This window comes from Hyla sarda, chromosome 6 (genome assembly GCF_029499605.1).
Source record: "Hyla sarda isolate aHylSar1 chromosome 6, aHylSar1.hap1, whole genome shotgun sequence".
Lineage (NCBI taxonomy): Eukaryota > Metazoa > Chordata > Amphibia > Anura > Hylidae > Hyla > Hyla sarda.
In genome coordinates, this window is record NC_079194.1 from 291,910,727 (window position 1) to 291,929,155 (window position 18,429).

The 18,429-nt window shown below is 47.5% G+C and overlaps 1 protein-coding gene across 1 annotated transcript in view; it reads left to right on the plus strand.

Annotated features, from left to right (window-relative positions):
• The window catches only part of LOC130277255 (calreticulin-like), a 272,928-nt gene extending 263,888 nt beyond the window's left edge, over positions 1 to 9,040 (plus strand). Inside the window, exon 6 of the mRNA XM_056527748.1 lies at positions 9,012 to 9,040. The gene's annotated coding sequence lies outside the window, so the exon portion shown is untranslated. The remainder of the gene's footprint in view (positions 1 to 9,011) is intronic.
• Positions 9,041 to 18,429: the final 9,389 nt, after the last annotated feature.

Below are 18,429 nucleotides of genomic sequence, written 5' to 3' on the forward strand. Positions count from 1 at the left end.
ATGCTGGGAGTTGTAGTTTTGCAACAGCTGGAGGCACACTGGTTGGAAAACGCTGGTCTAGAACTTAACACAACAAACTTTCATACACAGCGTATTCAACTTCACCGATCAGAGTTATTTCCACACCCACTGTCAGGACACTTCAGCTTGAAACATATACAGAGGGACGGTCTCCATCCATCAGGCTCTATTCCCAAGTTTCCTGCTTCAGCCAGGCCCCCCCCCCCCTTTTTCCCACTACACCAGTGTTTCCCAACCACGGTGCCTCCAGCTGTTGCAGAACTACAACTCCCAGCATGCAATTGGCTTCCAAAGGGGGGAAACAAGAGAACTACCAAGAAATGCATCCTGAGGTTCAAGGTGAGCTCATAACGACCATGTAAATTCTATACCAGTGGTCTCCAAATGTTGCAAAACTACAACTCCCAGCATGCCCAGGCATGCTGGGAGATGTAGCTTTGCAACAGCTGGAGGTCCGAAGATTGAAGGACACCGCATATACCTTTCCTCTTTTTGTTGGCAAACAACTTGCCGGCAGCTCTATTTGGGATCGAGACCTTCAGAGGAGAAATTCATAAAGCGCCCCCTAGTGCTTAAGTCTTACAAGACACACTACACCCCAACAACACACTTCGAGACTAACAATGTCCGAGTCTGTCTCACACTGTACCACCCTTGCTCCTCACAGTTGTCGTCTATCTGCTCCATAGTCTGTGTAACTACACGTCACCGACATCTCTTCCCATAGCCGCAGCACATTTTACAGACCCCTCTGAAACTCCTGGTTCATCAGACCCTTTGGGATCTGCCTCATGCCCCCCCCCTATCGCCCGCCTAGTTCTTTTCCATGCTCAGCACAGGGAAGGCTTTATCCTACTATTAGTTTCATCCATACATTAACTCACTTCCTGGCACTAGCTCCTTATATAAGCTTTCTAGTGCAACAACAGTGACATCTGGTGGCAGAAATTGAAATGACATGATCATGATCTTGTTAAATTTAATAATCCTCCCAGTTCACTGCCCCCATCATGATAAACCACCCCTTGCCTTTATTTTTACCCTCCTGGTTCATCAGACCCTTTGGGATCTGCCTCATGACACACACCCCCAACCGCCCACCCACCGCCTTGTTCTTTTCCATGCTCAGCACAGGGAAGGCTTTATCCTACCATTAGGTTCAGCCACACATTGACTCACTTCCTGGCACTAGCTCCTTATATAAGCTCTATAGTGCAACAACAGTGACATCTGGCCGCAGCAATTGAAATTACATGATCATGATCTTGTTAAATGTTATAATCCTCCCAGTTCACTGCCCCATCATGATAAACCACCCCCTGCCTTTATTTTTAAACTCCTGGTTCATCAGACCCTTTGGGATCTGCCTCATGACACCCCACCCCCGCCTAGTTCTTTTCCATGCTCAGCACAGGGGGGCTTTATCCTACCATTAGGTTCAGCCACACATTGACTTACTTCCTGGCACTAGCTCCTTATATAAGCTTTCTAGTGCAACAACAGTGACATCTGGTGGCAGCAATTGAAATTACTTGATCATGATCTTGTTAAATTTTATAATCCTCCCAGTTCACTGCCCCATCATGATAAACCACCCCCTGCCTTTATTTTTATAATTTTTTAGTTTTCTAAAAAATCCTTACACTTTCCCATTTTTGTGCTGGTCACTTTCTGTCCCCCGGGCAGGCGCCATATTCACCAGATAATCCACGTTATTCACTTCCCCTGTGGTTTTACTGTTATTGTTCTGTATATTAGTGTTTCCCAACCAATGTACCACCCGCTGTTACAAAACTACAACTTCCAGCATGCCCGGACAGCCGAAGGCTGTCCGGGCATGCTGGAAGTTGTAGTTTTGCAACAGCTGGAGGCACACTCATTGGAAAACATTGATGTATATATTCTGAACTTCCAAAAGAAATGATAAGCTTTTTACTATACTCTATATTTTACTCCAAAAATCTCCAAGTCTGTTATTGTTTTTCTTGTTTTTTTTCACGTTTTTCATGCTTTTCACGTTTTTCACGTTTTGTTGCAATTTTGTCGAGATTGCTGCAAAAATGGCGCTATTTTACCACCTTAGCACCATTTTGTTTGCACCAATTTCACTAAAAACACATAAAAATCATCAAAAATGCTAAAAAACTAAACAAAAACAAAAAAAAAACAACATGCTGTGTAAACACAGCCTAAGATCTCTGCTTGCTTTTGATTTACTTCTTCAGAACTTGTTTACACTTTATCACCCTAATCAGCCCTTAGTTACCGTATATATCTCTTGTCCCAGACCCCAGGATATTGTCTTTTGTGCCTACACTGATACATTGTAACGAACCGCGCAAATAGTGTTTCTGTTCACTGACAGCATGCAGAGATCTCTCATTACGATTTACAGAACAACAATCCTGACATATCGCGTCCCCTAGAAGTCAGGGACGACCACTGTGGGGAGGGCTAATAGGGTGGAGATTGATCAGAACCAGTGCAGAGGAAGAGCAGTGCAGTTGCCCATAGCAACCAATCAGATGGCTTCTTTCATTTTTAAAGAGGCCTCTTTTTAAAAATGAAAGCAGCGATCTGATTGGTTGCTATGGGCAACTGCACTGCTCTTCCTCTACACTGGTTCTGATAAATCCCCCATATAGAGAGATTTATCAAAAACCATTCCAGAGGAAAAGTAGCTGAGTTGCCCATAGCAACCAATCAGATTGCTGCTTTCATTTTTAACCCCTTAACGACCAAGAGCGTAAACTTACGCTCGTGGTCGGCGCCCGTTATGTGAAGCACGCTCAGGAGCTGAGCGTGCTTCATACCCGGCAGGTCCCGGTTGTTATCAGCAGCCAGGACCCGCGGCTAATTCCGGACATCGCCGATCGGGCCGATCTCCAGTATTAACCCTTTAAACAACGCGATCAAAGTTGACCACGGCGTCTAAAACGGGAGAAAATCGTTGCCGGTTAGCTCAGTGGGCTGTTCGGGACCACCGCGGGGAAATCGCGGCATCCCGAACAGCTGAGAGGACAACGGGAGGCTTCTTACCTTGTCTCCCGTTGATCTGATCGTCACTCTGCTGATCCGTGCCTGAGATCCAGGCTGGAGCAGCAGAGCACCGATAACACTGATTAATGCTATGCTGTGGCATAGCATTGATCAGTGTCTGCAATCAAGGTATTGCAAGTTATAGTCCCCTATGGGAGCTATAACATTGCAAAAAAAAGTGTAAAAAAATTGTTAATAAATGTGATTTAACCCCTTCCCTAATAAAAGTTTGAATCACCTCCCTTTTCCCATGAAAAAAACAAATGTAAATAAAAATAAACATATGTGGTATCGCATGGTATATGAAAATATGATGTTAATTAAACCGCACGGTCAATGGCGTACACGTGAAAAAAAATTGCGTATTTTTCGTCACTTTGTATACCCTAAAATTTTTTATAAAAGGCGATCAAAAAGTCCCATCAGAACAAAAATGGTATCGCTAAAAACAAAATAAAACCTTTATACATTAAGTAGTCTTGTCACCATTTGGACCTACAGAATAAATATATGGTGTCATTTTTACCGAAAAGTGTACTCCGTAGAATTGGAAGCCCCAAAAGTCACAAAATGGCGTTTTTTTTGTTTTGTGTTTTTTTCAATTTTGCCCCACAAATATATTTTTTTCTGGTCTCGCCGTAAATTTAGTGGTGAAATGATTGATGTCATTATAAAGTACAACTGGTGGCACAAAACATAAGCCTTTATATGGGCCTGTAGGTGCAAAATTGAAGGTTTTATGATTTTTAGAAGGTGGTGAGGGAAAAAAACGAAAATGCTGAAACTGAAAAACCCTGCGTCCTTAAGGGGTTAAAAAGGCCTCTGAAAAATAAAAGAAGCAATCTGATTGGTTGCTATGGGCAACTGCACCACTCTTCCTCTACACAGGTTCTGATAAATCCCCCATAGTGCCCACAATTGTAGCTTCAATGCCAAACATAAGTGAATGAAGCTGCAATTCCAGACACGACCTTTGGACAAGAGGGGCACTGTTTTTTTTATGTTTTTTTTTAAAAAAGTAGCTGCATTTTACTGAAATAAAGGATTAGAATAGAGGATATTCCTCTAGAACAGACAGACTCCCTTGCAAAATTTCTCAAACCCCCCCCCGCCCCCCCCATCTCCGAGCCTTAAATATTTTGTTGACCATTACGACTCATTCCGGTCGGGTTGTAATGGAAAAGATAGAAGCAGAAATGGATGAAAACACTGTCCCCAAATATCCTCAGTCTCATCGGTGCCAATTCCATTCACGTCTCAGTTAAAAATATTTGTTTTCTGGCTGCCATCTCTTATCGTGCGGGTGAGGGCGGCCTCACAGGTGAAAACATCAACACGCCGGGGAGCGCGGCGGTGACCATCGCTGTTATTAATTGTGATCGGAATATCCAAGTTGCCGCGGCGTTCCCGTATCATTCAGCGTGGCCATCAAAATATTTACTCGTAAGTTGGTGTTGATCATCTGTTGGGATGTTGACCCAGACATCGTCCCCCCCCCATCCCCCCCTTTGTCTCTTTCAACTCTTCGGAAATTGCCTGTTCTTGTTTAGCAGAAGTAATGAGGCTGTTTGGTGTTTCGGGACAGAGTTTTCCTATGTTTGTTTTTCCACCGTCTCTTCCTAATGGTGACAATGGGAACGGAGGCTCGCCGCTATTTTTAGCCACACGTGACTGAACCTTCCTTAAAAATAACCTGGTATCTGGATATACCTGCGGGCGCCAAACCTGCCTGGAAGACATTTCCATGAAGATGGTTCATTTGTGTGCGACATCCCATAGGATTTCCTGCAGTAATCCGTATATATGCAATAAAATGGCGACATAATATTCCAAGACAATTATAAAGAGGGAGTCACCGTGTTTATACATTATATTACTGATCCTGTACTGATCCTGAGTTATATCCTGTATTATACTCCAGAGCTGTACTCACTATTCTGCTGGTGAGGTCACTGTGTACATACATTACATTACTTATCCTGTACTGATCCTGAGTTATATCCTGTATTATACTCCAGAGCTGTACTCACTATTCTGCTGGTGAGGTCACTGTGTACATACATTACATTACTTATCCTGTACTGATCCTGAGTTATATCCTGTATTATACTCCAGAGCTGTACTCACTATTCTGCTGGTGAGGTCACTGTGCACATACATTACATTACTTATCCTGTACTGATCCTGAGTTATATCCTGTATTATACTCCAGAGCTGTACTCACTATTCTGCTGGTGAGGTCACTGTGTATATACATTATATTACTGATCCTGTACTGATCCTGAGTTATATCCTGTATTATACTCCAGATCTGTACTCACTATTCTGCTGGTGAGATCACTGTGCACATACATTACATTACTTATCCTGTACTGATCCTGAGTTATATCCTGTATTATACTCCAGAGCTGTACTCACTATTCTGCTGGTGAGTTCACTGTGTACATACATTACATTACTTATCCTGTACTGATCCTGAGTTATATCCTGTATTATACTCCAGAGCTGTACTCACTATTCTGCTGGTGAGATCACTGTGTACATACATTACATTACTGATCCTGTACTGATCCTGAGTTATATCCTGTATTATACTCCAGAGCTGTACTCACTATTCTGCTGGTGAGGTCACTGTGTACATACATTACTTATCCTGTACTGATCCTGAGTTATATCCTGTATTATGCTTCAGAGCTGTACTCACTATTCTGCTGGTGAGGTCACTGTGTACATACATTATATTACTGATCCTTTACTGATCCTGAGTTATATCCTGTATTATACTCCAGAGCTGTACTCACTATTCTGCTGGTGAGGTCACTGTGTACATACATTACATTACTTATCCTGTACTGATCCTGAGTTATATCCTGTATTATACTCCAGAGCTGTACTCACTATTCTGCTGGTGAGGTCACCGTGTTTATACATTATATTACTTATCCTGTACTGATCCGAAGTTATACCCTGTATTATACTCCAGAGCTGTACTCACTATTCTGCTGGTGAGGTCACTGTGTACGTACATTACATTACTTATCCTGTACTGATCCTGAGTTATATCCTGTATTATACTCCAGAGCTGTACTGTTACGCCGAGCGCTCCGGGTCCCCGCTCCTCCCCGGAGCGCTCGCTTCACTCTCCCCGCGGCAGCGCTCCGGTCACGTCCTCTGACCCGGGGCGCTGCGATTCCGCTGCCAGCCGGGATGCGATTCGCGATGCGGGTAGCGCCCGCTCGCGATGCGCACCCCGGCTCCCCTACCTGACTCGCTCTCCGTCTGTTCTGTCCCGGCGCGCGCGGCCCCGCTCCCTAGGGCGCGCGCGCGCCGGGTCTCTGCGATTTAAAGGGCCACTGCGCCGCTGATTGGCGCAGTGGTTCCAATCAGTGTGTTCACCTGTGCACTTCCCTATATCACCTCACTTCCCTTGCACTCCCTTGCCGGATCTTGTTGCCTTAGTGCCAGTGAAAGCGTTCCTTGTGTGTTCCTTGCCTGTGTTTCCAGACCTTCTGCCGTTGCCCCTGACTACGATCCTTGCTGCCTGCCCCGACCTTCTGCTACGTCCGACCTTGCTTTTGCCTACTCCCTTGTACCGCGCCTATCTTCAGCAGCCAGAGAGGTGAGCCGTTGCTAGTGGATACGACCTGGTCACTACCGCCGCAGCAAGACCATCCCGCTTTGCGGCGGGCTCTGGTGAAAACCAGTAGTGGCTTAGAACCGGTCCACTAGCACGGTCCACGCCAATCCCTCTCTGGCACAGAGGATCCACTACCTGCCAGCCGGCATCGTGACAGTAGATCCGGCCATGGATCCCGCTGAAGTTCCTCTGCCAGTTGTCGCTGACCTCACCACGGTGGTCGCCCAGCAGTCACAACAGATAGCGCAACAAGGCCAACAGCTGTCTCAACTGACCGTTATGCTACAACAGTTACTACCACAGCTTCAGCAGTCATCTCCTCCGCCAGCTCCTGCACCTCCTCCGCAGCGAGTGGCCGCTCCTGGGATACGCTTATCCTTGCCGGATAAATTTGATGGGGACTCTAAGTTTTGCCGTGGCTTTCTTTCCCAATGTTCCCTGCATCTGGAGATGATGTCGGACCTGTTTCCCACTGAAAGGTCTAAGGTGGCTTTCGTAGTCAGCCTTCTGTCCGGAAAAGCCCTGTCATGGGCCACACCGCTCTGGGACCGCAATGACCCCGTCACTGCCTCTGTACACTCCTTCTTCTCGGAAATCCGAAGTGTCTTTGAGGAACCTGCCCGAGCCTCTTCTGCTGAGACTGCCCTGTTGAACCTGGTCCAGGGTAATTCTTCCGTTGGCGAGTATGCCGTACAATTCCGTACTCTTGCTTCAGAATTGTCCTGGAATAATGAGGCCCTCTGCGCGACCTTCAAAAAAGGCCTATCCAGCAACATTAAAGATGTTCTGGCCGCACGAGAAATTCCTGCTAATCTACATGAACTTATTCACCTAGCCACTCGCATTGACATGCGTTTTTCCGAAAGGCGTCAGGAACTCCGCCAAGATATGGACTCTGTTCGCACGAGGCGTTTCTTCTCCTCGGCTCCTCTCTCCTCTGGTCCCCTGCAATCTGTTCCTGTGCCTCCCGCCGTGGAGGCTATGCAGGTCGACCGGTCTCGCCTGACACCTCAAGAGAGGACACGACGCCGTATGGAGAACCTCTGCCTGTACTGTGCTAGTACCGAACACTTCCTGAGAGATTGTCCTATCCGTCCTCCCCGCCTGGAAAGACGTACGCTGACTCCGCACAAAGGTGAGACAGTCCTTGATGTCTACTCTGCTTCTCCACGTCTTACTGTGCCTGTGCGGATGTCTGCCTCTGCCTTCTCCTTCTCTACAGTGGCCTTCTTGGACTCTGGATCTGCAGGAAATTTTATTTTGGCCTCTCTCGTCAACAGGTTCAACATCCCGGTGACCAGTCTCGCCAGACCCCTCTACATCAATTGTGTAAATAATGAAAGATTGGACTGTTCCATACGTTTCCGCACGGAGCCCCTTCTTATGAGCATCGGATCTCATCATGAGAGGATTGAACTTTTGGTCCTCCCCAATTGCACCTCGGAAATTCTCCTTGGACTTCCCTGGCTTCAACTTCATTCCCCTACCCTGGATTGGTCCACTGGGGAGATCAAGAGTTGGGGGTCCTCTTGTTCCAAGAACTGTCTAAAACCGGTTCCCAGTAACCCTTGCCGTAACTCTGTGGTTCCTCCAGTAACCGGTCTCCCTAAGGCCTATATGGACTTCGCGGATGTTTTCTGCAAAAAACAAGCTGAGACTCTACCTCCTCACAGGCCTTATGATTGCCCTATCGACCTCCTCCCGGGCACTACTCCACCCCGGGGCAGAATTTATCCTCTCTCTGCCCCAGAGACTCTTGCCATGTCCGAATACGTCCAGGAGAATCTAAAAAAGGGCTTTATCCGTAAATCCTCCTCTCCTGCCGGAGCCGGATTTTTCTTTGTGTCCAAAAAAGATGGCTCCCTACGTCCTTGCATTGACTACCGCGGTCTTAATAAAATCACGGTTAAGAACCGCTACCCCTTACCCCTCATCTCTGAACTCTTTGATCGCCTCCAAGGTGCCCACATCTTCACTAAATTGGACTTAAGAGGCACCTATAACCTCATCCGCATCAGAGAGGGGGACGAGTGGAAAACGGCATTTAACACCAGAGATGGACACTTTGAGTATCTGGTCATGCCCTTTGGACTGTGCAACGCCCCTGCCGTCTTCCAAGACTTTGTCAATGAAATTTTTCGTGATCTGTTATACTCCTGTGTTGTTGTATATCTGGACGATATCCTAATTTTTTCTGCCAATCTAGAAGAACACCGCCAGCATGTCCGTATGGTTCTTCAGAGACTTCGTGACAACCAACTCTATGCCAAAATTGAGAAATGTCTGTTTGAATGCCAATCTCTTCCTTTTCTAGGATATTTGGTCTCTGGCCAGGGACTACAGATGGATCCAGACAAACTCTCTGCCGTCTTAGATTGGCCACGCCCCTCCGGACTCCGTGCTATCCAACGCTTTTTGGGGTTCGCCAATTATTACAGGCAATTTATTCCACATTTTTCTACCATTGTGGCTCCTATCGTGGCTTTAACCAAAAAAAATGCTGATCCCAAGTCCTGGCCTCCTCAAGCAGAAGACGCCTTTAAACGACTCAAGTCTGCCTTTTCTTCGGCTCCCGTCCTCTCCAGACCTGACCCTTCCAAACCCTTCCTATTGGAGGTTGATGCCTCCTCAGTGGGAGCTGGAGCTGTTCTTCTACAAAAAAATTCTTCCGGGCATGCTGTCACTTGTGGTTTTTTCTCTAGGACCTTCTCTCCAGCGGAGAGGAACTACTCCATCGAGGATCGAGAGCTTCTAGCCATTAAATTAGCACTTGAGGAATGGAGGCATCTGCTGGAGGGATCAAGTTCTCCTGTTATTATCTACACCGACCACAAGAACCTCTCCTACCTCCAGTCTGCCCAACGGCTGAATCCTCGCCAGGCCCGGTGGTCTCTGTTCTTTGCCCGATTTAATTTTGAGATTCACTTTCGTCCTGCCGATAAGAACATTAGGGCCGATGCTCTCTCTCGTTCCTCGGATGCCTCAGAAGTTGAACTCTCTCCGCAACACATCATTCCACCTGACTGCCTGATCTCCACTTCTCCTGCCTCCATCAGGCAGACTCCTCCAGGAAAGACCTTTGTTTCTCCTCGCCAACGCCTCGGAATCCTCAAATGGGGTCACTCCTCCCATCTCGCAGGTCATGCGGGTATCAAGAAATCTGTGCAACTCATCTCCCGCTTCTATTGGTGGCCGACTCTGGAGACGGATGTTGTGGACTTTGTGCGAGCCTGCACTATCTGTGCCCGGGATAAGACTCCTCGCCAGAAGACCGCTGGTTTTCTTCATCCTCTGCCTGTCCCCGAACAGCCTTGGTCTCTGATTGGTATGGATTTTATTACTGATTTACCCCCTTCCCGTGGCAACACTGTTATTTGGGTGGTCGTTGATCGATTCTCCAAAATGGCACATTTCATCCCTCTTCCTGGTCTTCCTTCTGCGCCTCAGTTGGCTAAACAATTTTTTGTACACATTTTTCGTCTTCACGGGTTGCCTACGCAGATTGTCTCGGATAGAGGCGTCCAATTCGTGTCTAAATTCTGGAGGGCTCTCTGTAAACAACTCAAGATTAAATTAAATTTTTCTTCTGCATATCATCCCCAGTCCAATGGACAAGTAGAAAGGATTAACCAGATCTTGGGTGATTATTTGCGACATTTTGTTTCCTCCCGCCAGGATGACTGGGCAGATCTCCTCCCATGGGCCGAATTCTCGTATAACTTCAGGGTCTCTGAGTCTTCCTCCAAATCCCCATTTTTCGTGGTGTACGGCCGTCACCCTCTTCCCCCCCTCCCTACTCCCTTGCCCTCTGGTCTGCCCGCTGTGGATGAAATTTCTCGTGACCTTTCCATCATATGGAGAGAGACCCAAAATTCTCTCTTACAGGCTTCATCACGCATGAAGAAGTTCGCGGATAAGAAAAGAAGAGCTCCCCCCGTTTTTTCCCCTGGAGACAAGGTATGGCTCTCCGCTAAATATGTCCGCTTCCGTGTCCCTAGCTACAAGTTGGGACCACGCTATCTTGGTCCTTTCAAAATTTTGTGTCAAATTAATCCTGTCTCTTATAAACTTCTTCTTCCTCCCTCTCTTCGTATCCCTAATGCCTTTCACGTCTCTCTTCTCAAACCACTCATCCTCAACCGTTTTTCTCCCAAATCTGTTCCTCCCTCTCCTGTTTCCGGCTCCTCGGACATCTTCTCGGTCAAAGAAATTTTAGCTGCCAAAAAGGTCAGAGGGAAAATTTTTTTTTTAGTGGACTGGGAGGGTTGTGGTCCTGAAGAGAGATCCTGGGAACCTGAGGACAACATCCTAGACAAAAGTCTGCTCCTCAGGTTCTCAGGCTCTAAGAAGAGGGGGAGACCCAAGGGGGGGGGTACTGTTACGCCGAGCGCTCCGGGTCCCCGCTCCTCCCCGGAGCGCTCGCTTCACTCTCCCCGCGGCAGCGCTCCGGTCACGTCCTCTGACCCGGGGCGCTGCGATTCCGCTGCCAGCCGGGATGCGATTCGCGATGCGGGTAGCGCCCGCTCGCGATGCGCACCCCGGCTCCCCTACCTGACTCGCTCTCCGTCTGTTCTGTCCCGGCGCGCGCGGCCCCGCTCCCTAGGGCGCGCGCGCGCCGGGTCTCTGCGATTTAAAGGGCCACTGCGCCGCTGATTGGCGCAGTGGTTCCAATCAGTGTGTTCACCTGTGCACTTCCCTATATCACCTCACTTCCCTTGCACTCCCTTGCCGGATCTTGTTGCCTTAGTGCCAGTGAAAGCGTTCCTTGTGTGTTCCTTGCCTGTGTTTCCAGACCTTCTGCCGTTGCCCCTGACTACGATCCTTGCTGCCTGCCCCGACCTTCTGCTACGTCCGACCTTGCTTTTGCCTACTCCCTTGTACCGCGCCTATCTTCAGCAGCCAGAGAGGTGAGCCGTTGCTAGTGGATACGACCTGGTCACTACCGCCGCAGCAAGACCATCCCGCTTTGCGGCGGGCTCTGGTGAAAACCAGTAGTGGCTTAGAACCGGTCCACTAGCACGGTCCACGCCAATCCCTCTCTGGCACAGAGGATCCACTACCTGCCAGCCGGCATCGTGACATGTACTCACTATTCTGCTGGTGGGGTCACTGTGTACATACATTACTTATCCTGCACTGATCCTGAGTTATATCCTGTATTATACCCTAGAGCTGTACTCACTATTCTGCTGGTGGGGTCACTGTGTACGTACATTACATTACTTATCCTGTACTGATCCTGAGTTATATCCTGTATTATACTCCAGAGCTGTACTCACTATTCTGCTGGTGGGGTCACTGTGTACATACATTACATTACTTATCCTGTACTGATCCTGAGTTATATCCTGTATTATACTCCAGAGCTGTACTCACTATTCTGCTGGTGAGGTCACTGTGTACATACATTACATTACTTATCCTGTACTGATCCTGAGTTATATCCTGTATTATACTCCAGAGCTGTACTCACTATTCTGCTGGTGAGGTCACTGTGTACATACATTACATTACATTACTTATCCTGCACTGATCCTGAGTTATATATCAGACAGGAGGCTCATATCTTGCATTAATCTTTCTTTAATTAATGCCCATAGCAGAAAAAATCTTTATACAAACGTTTTTAATAAAATCTTTGAAAAAAACTACATATCCCAGCAGTCCCCTGTGAACTCCTCCTCCTATCCCAGCATGCTGGCTGCTATATAAGGGACTGCTTGAAGATCCTCTTCCTCTTTCTTTCTGCTCATAGCAGACAGATAAGTACCTATAGTATATTTGTTTCTTAAATCTCTTTTATATGTATGTTTTCTCTGTTTGAGACATTTCATCTTTACTTAGTATATATCTACCAGTTGTTTATATATATTTATATAGATATATATATATTTCTTTCTATATATTTTCTCTCTTTCCGCTTCCTGTTAGTTGCGGTATTGTTTTCTAATACTATCGTCTTTCGCTATACTTTCGCATCAGTGCTCAAATATATTCTTGTGCCGGGTGCGCTACTTTGTTCTTTTCTCAGCGCCATTTTGTGAATTTTCGCGCCTTCTTCTTCCTTCCTTCCCGCCGCTGACTGTCTGTTGCGGGGAGGGAGGAGAGGTGGGCGTATCCTCTATGACGTGCGCCGGGTGACGCGCGTTTGCCGACGCCGCAAACCCAATCACAGCGCTCCTGGTCGTAAATCTCGCGAGATTTCGGCTGGCCCTCGCTGTAACTTGTATACGCCTCCTCTCTTCATCGCATTGTTGTGCGAGCGGTGAGAGGAACGCCAACGGTTGTTAGCTGTGCTTCTAATAAGTCAGTCAGGTAGACCTATTACCCTATCCTTATTACTAATAGTCCTGCCTCACCTTGGAATAGTCTATACCTATCGCTACTTGTAGCTTTCAGATAGTCTGTGATGGCAGGGGATAACACTAAAGCTCCTTTCCCTGGCATGTCTTCTACTGCTGGTGAGGCAATAGAATTAGAAGCCTCCCACATAATGTCAGCTTCTCAAATACAAGACCTTATTAATAGGTCCGTCCAGGCTGCATTAGCCTCTGCGGCTCATCCCTCTACTTCAGGGGAGAAACCTAAAAAAGGTAAAGCGCTGAGTAAGCGCAAACATATTGCTGGACACTCCGACTCCCCGGCAGGGGAAGAAAACAATATGCCCCAGACAGGACCTACCCCGGCCTGTCACACCCCGCATGTTAAAGAATATGATCGACCCTTGGGCCTCAAGGAGAATAACCATAAGAGGCATAAGTCCACTAATAGAGCAAAACCAAACTCTTTTGACACGTCCAATGATGAGTCTTCTGAAGCCTCTGAGGTGGCTGAGACCACAGACTCAGAATCTGATACAGAGGAGGCGGGGTTTATGGCTGAAAATTCTGACGCCACTCCGGATATACCATCCGAGACACTTTTAGACTCACTTGGTCAACCATTTTTCAGCCCGGAAGCAATCACACACCCTCGCTCCGGAGATTGGGCACCGTTACCGCAAGTCGCGGACTATATAGAATTTTGGACCAGGAGGTCCCTGGATAGAGCTAATCGCAACAAATTGCGAGCCGAATGTCCCAGACCTTACGTGGCCAGAAAGGTGGCTTCTACACCGGAGATAGACCCGGTCTTAGTAAAATATTTGACTCGCTCTGGCAAATATGCCAAAAAGGGAATTGAAAGATCTTTTAAGGTGATCCAGGATCGCATATTGGACCTTCTAGGCCCCTTGACCAAGATTCTTAACCTTTCCGAACAGGCAGCGTCCACTGCCCAACCGGTGGATCTGGTACAATTGAGAGGCTGGGCCCAACGGGCAATCTGCATGTTAGGCAGTGCCAACACCACTTGTTCCATTGAGCGCAGACGGTCTATTCTGATGAAATTGGAACCCCAATTATCTCATTTGGCAGAAACCGAGCCAGGTCCCTCAGCTGAAGGTCTATTATTCGGAGAGGACCTCATAAAGAACATAAATAAATTTGTGAGCCTTTTCACCAGCCTAGATAAGGCCCAATCCTCACTAAAAAAGGCGGGTCCAAACACAAAGGTTTTTGGCAAGGCCGGCAGGGGCAGAGGGCGACCTGTCGGCCGTTCGGCTCAATACAGGCCCTACACTAGACCAGCCACTCAACCGTACGCTCCTACTCAGCAACCGTACGCATTACCTGTGGCACAACCTGCTCCCTTCTTTCCCCCTCGTGGACGACCCTGGCGAGGACGTGGAGGCCGAGGATTTCCCAGATCTCGCCCGACGACCGGTGAGTACACTCCCATCTCCTCTTCCATACACGTTGGTGGGAGGCAGACTGAGGTATTTTACCCACATCTGGTCCGCGATTACGGCAGATGCTTGGATCCTCAATACGGTAGCAGGGTACCAGATAGATTTTCAATCTCTTCCAAAATTGAACATTATTCCACATCCCATTCGGTTTTCTTCCCTAAACGTAGATCTCATAGACAACGAGCTCCAAGAGCTTGTATCGAAGCAGGCAGTGCAAGAGGTAGATCCTCTCTCTCCCGGGTTTGTCAGCAACCTATTCCTTGTCAAAAAGAAGGATGGCGGTTATCGCCCAGTGATCAACCTACGGGACTTAAATCAACATGTGACTTACCATCACTTCAAGATGGAAGGGATCCATCTGTTGCGCGATCTACTATGGCCGGGCGACTGGCTAGTAAAGGTCGACTTAAAGGACGCGTATCTCACCGTCCCCATGCACCCGTCCTCCCAACCATTCCTAAGATTTCTATGGAGGGAGCGAATGTGGCAATTCACTTGCCTACCATTCGGGTTGTCATCGGCCCCTTGGTGCTTCACCAAATTACTCAAACCAGTAGTGGCAGCCCTCAGGAGCAGAGGGGTACGTTTGATTATCTATCTGGACGATTTGCTAATCATGGCATATTCCAGAAAACAGGCATTGTTACACAGCCAATGGACGGTGTCTTTGTTGGAGGAACTAGGGTTCCTGATCAACAACAAGAAATCAGTGCTGAGTCCTTCCCAGACGATGGAGTTTCTAGGTTTCCAGGTGGATACCGAGCAAGCCGTACTGCGTTTACCCAACGCCAAACTGTCCCTGATTCGCAAAGAAATCCGGGCAGTATTGCGCAAGGGTCGGGTATCGCTAAGAATGATAGCCCGAATTGTTGGCCTACTGGCAGCCTCCATTCAGGCGATTTTTCCTGCCCCTCTCCATTATCGGGCCCTTCAAAGACTCAAAATTCTTCATCTTCGACAGGGTCTACGCTATGCGGACGAAATTCCCCTTTGTCCGGAAGCAGTAGCAGAGTTGCACTGGTGGCTGCGCCATGCCATCGAATGGAACGGCAAAGCTATATTCACCTCCTGTCCAGATGTTATAATAGAGTCGGATGCGAGCCGCCACGGTTGGGGTGCTCGCTGTGGACAAGCCACAACAGGAGGCAGTTGGTCCGAAGAAGAATCCCTTCTTCACATCAACGCACTGGAACTCATGGCGGCATTTTTTGCCATCAAGAGTTTTCTTCCGCACAAGTACAATTGCTGCGTTCTGTTACGCATGGACAATGTAGCGGCAGTGCAATATGTCAATCGCCTTGGTGGCACGAGATCCAGAGTGTTGACGGACATTGCATCCGAATTCTGGCATTTCTGTCTTTCCCGGGACATCATCCCAGTGGCGGAATACCTACCAGGTGTATCCAATTCAGTGGCGGATTGGAATTCCCGTTACCTATCCGATTCCAGCGACTGGATGCTGGATCGCTCGGTGTTTCGGGCGATTCGAGATCTCTGGGGCCCGTTGCATACGGACCTTTTTGCGTCTCGTCTCAACTGTCAGTTACCCCGCTTTTACAGCTGGAGGCCGGATCCGGAAGCGTCAGCAGTGGACGCTTTTCGCCAACCTTGGCCGGAGGGGACCCATTATGCGTTTCCCCCCTTCCAGATGATTACCAGAGTGCTTCTTCAGATAGTGACTCAGGGAGCGACGGTGGTGCTGATCACCCCTTGGTGGCCGACGCAACCGTGGTTTCCCCTTCTGTTGGGAATGTCTGTCGATTACCCCCGATTGCTTCCCCAGTCGCCTCAACTTCTCACGAATCCGACCATGGAATCCCATCCGTTGGTCATGGAAGGCAACCTTCCGCTCCTCGGGTGGTTGGTTTCGGGGTGCCAGACGCAGGTGAGGACCTTTCACAATCAGCTAGAGACCTCCTCGCCTTGGCCTGGGCCCCAGGGACTAGATCGGCATATCGATCAGCCTGGGCCTTGTGGGTTCGTTGGTGTGATCAACGACAAATTGATCCCGTTCAGGCACCTGTTTCAGTTGTAGTGAATTATTTAGCAGAATCATTTGAGGCTGGGAAATCTTACAGTTCCCTTAATGTTTACAGATCCGCTATAGCGGCGTATCATTGCCCGGTAGATGCTTTACCGGTGGGCAAACATCCTTTAGTGTGCCGACTGTTACGTGGAGTGAAATTTAAACGTCCTCCTCGTCCTCGATATCAGTCGACCTGGGATGTCTCCCGGATTTTAGACATGTTTTCCTCTTGGGAAGACAATGATTCACTGTCCTTGAAGATTCTGTCATTCAAATTGACTATGTTATTATGTCTGGTTTCCATTAAGAGGGTATCGGATGTCAGAGCTCGACATCTCTAGACGACAGTTTTCACCTGAAGGGGTCAGATTTTCTGTTGTTCGTAGGACCAAGACAGGACTACAGTCGGTCTTTTACCCCTTTTTTCCGACGCATCCCCGACTATGCGTGGTACGTTGTCTTCAAGCGTATGAGACACGCACAGCGTCTTTACGATCTCTTTCTCATACTCAATTATTAGTATCTTATGTTCAACCTCATTTGCCTGTCACCTCGGCCACCTTGGCCAGGTGGGTAAGGTCGGCCATGGAGATGGCGGGGATTGACATTTCCCTATTTGGTGCCCACTCTTCGAGAGGGGCTATGGCCACTAAAGTAGTTATTTCTGGTGGTTCTCTTTCAGACCTCTTAATGGCCGCTGACTGGTCGTCTGAATCGACTTTTCGACAATTCTATTTCAGACCAAAAGATCATGTTTCTGTATCGATCCTCTGATTTGTTTTATTGTCTATGTTTAAGTAGTAGCTTTAAAATTGCAAGATATGAGCCTCCTGTCTGATATATAAATCGAGATTTTCCTAGCTAACGTGACGGAAAATATAAGTTATATGAAGACAGGAGGCGAGTATCTTCCCTCCCTACCCTCCCTGTTATGGTGTTTTTTGTTTCCCTTCCAGGGTATTGAAAGGAGAAGACGAAGACAGCGGTGTTTCGGTGCAGCCTGATATGTTCTGTTGCAATTGTTCCTTAACAGTTTCGTTCCCGGTTTTCGGTCCTGTTGGCCAGAGGTTCGGAGATACCGAGGAGGAGCTGTCCCGGATTCCGGCGTTCCGTGGTTCTGGTGACGGTCATGCAGTTCGCATAAAGAAAGAGGAAGAGGATCTTCAAGCAGTCCCTTATATAGCAGCCAGCATGCTGGGATAGGAGGAGGAGTTCACAGGGGACTGCTGGGATATGTAGTTTTTTTAAAAGATTTTATTAAAAACGTTTGTATAAAGATTTTTTCTGCTATGGGCATTAATTAAAGAAAGATTAATGCAAGATACTCGCCTCCTGTCTTCATATAACTTATATTTTCCGTCACGTTAGCTAGGAAAATCTCGATTTATATCCTGTATTATACTCCAGAGCTGTACTCACTATTCTCCTGGTGAGGTCACTGGGGGACATGTATCATTATTTGTGTATGGTAGAAGCATTTTACCCCTTTTCCCGAATTCTAAATTATGTGCAGAAGCGCTAAATTTATCAATCAAGTGCAATGAGCTTCATAAATTGCGGGTAAATATAGTAATCTCCTCAATCCACTCTTTGGAAAATAGAATCAATGATTTAGAGCATCTTGCTACGTTAAGTCCAAGATGGCTTATATTTGCGCAAAAAAAACCAGCTCTTGCGGCAAAATTTTTGGTGTAAAAAAAAAGTACGCAGTTAATAAATCCATGTGTACTATATATGCAGCTCCAAGGTACCCTGATTCAGCCACATCTGGAGGACATGCTCTACCAAAACGTGCGCAAAAAAATTGCGCAAAAAAAGGGCTTGCGCAAAATTTTGCGCAAAAAAATACACACAAAGCAGGGGTAAAATCTTTGATACATGTCCCCCAATGTGTACATACATTACATTACTTATCCT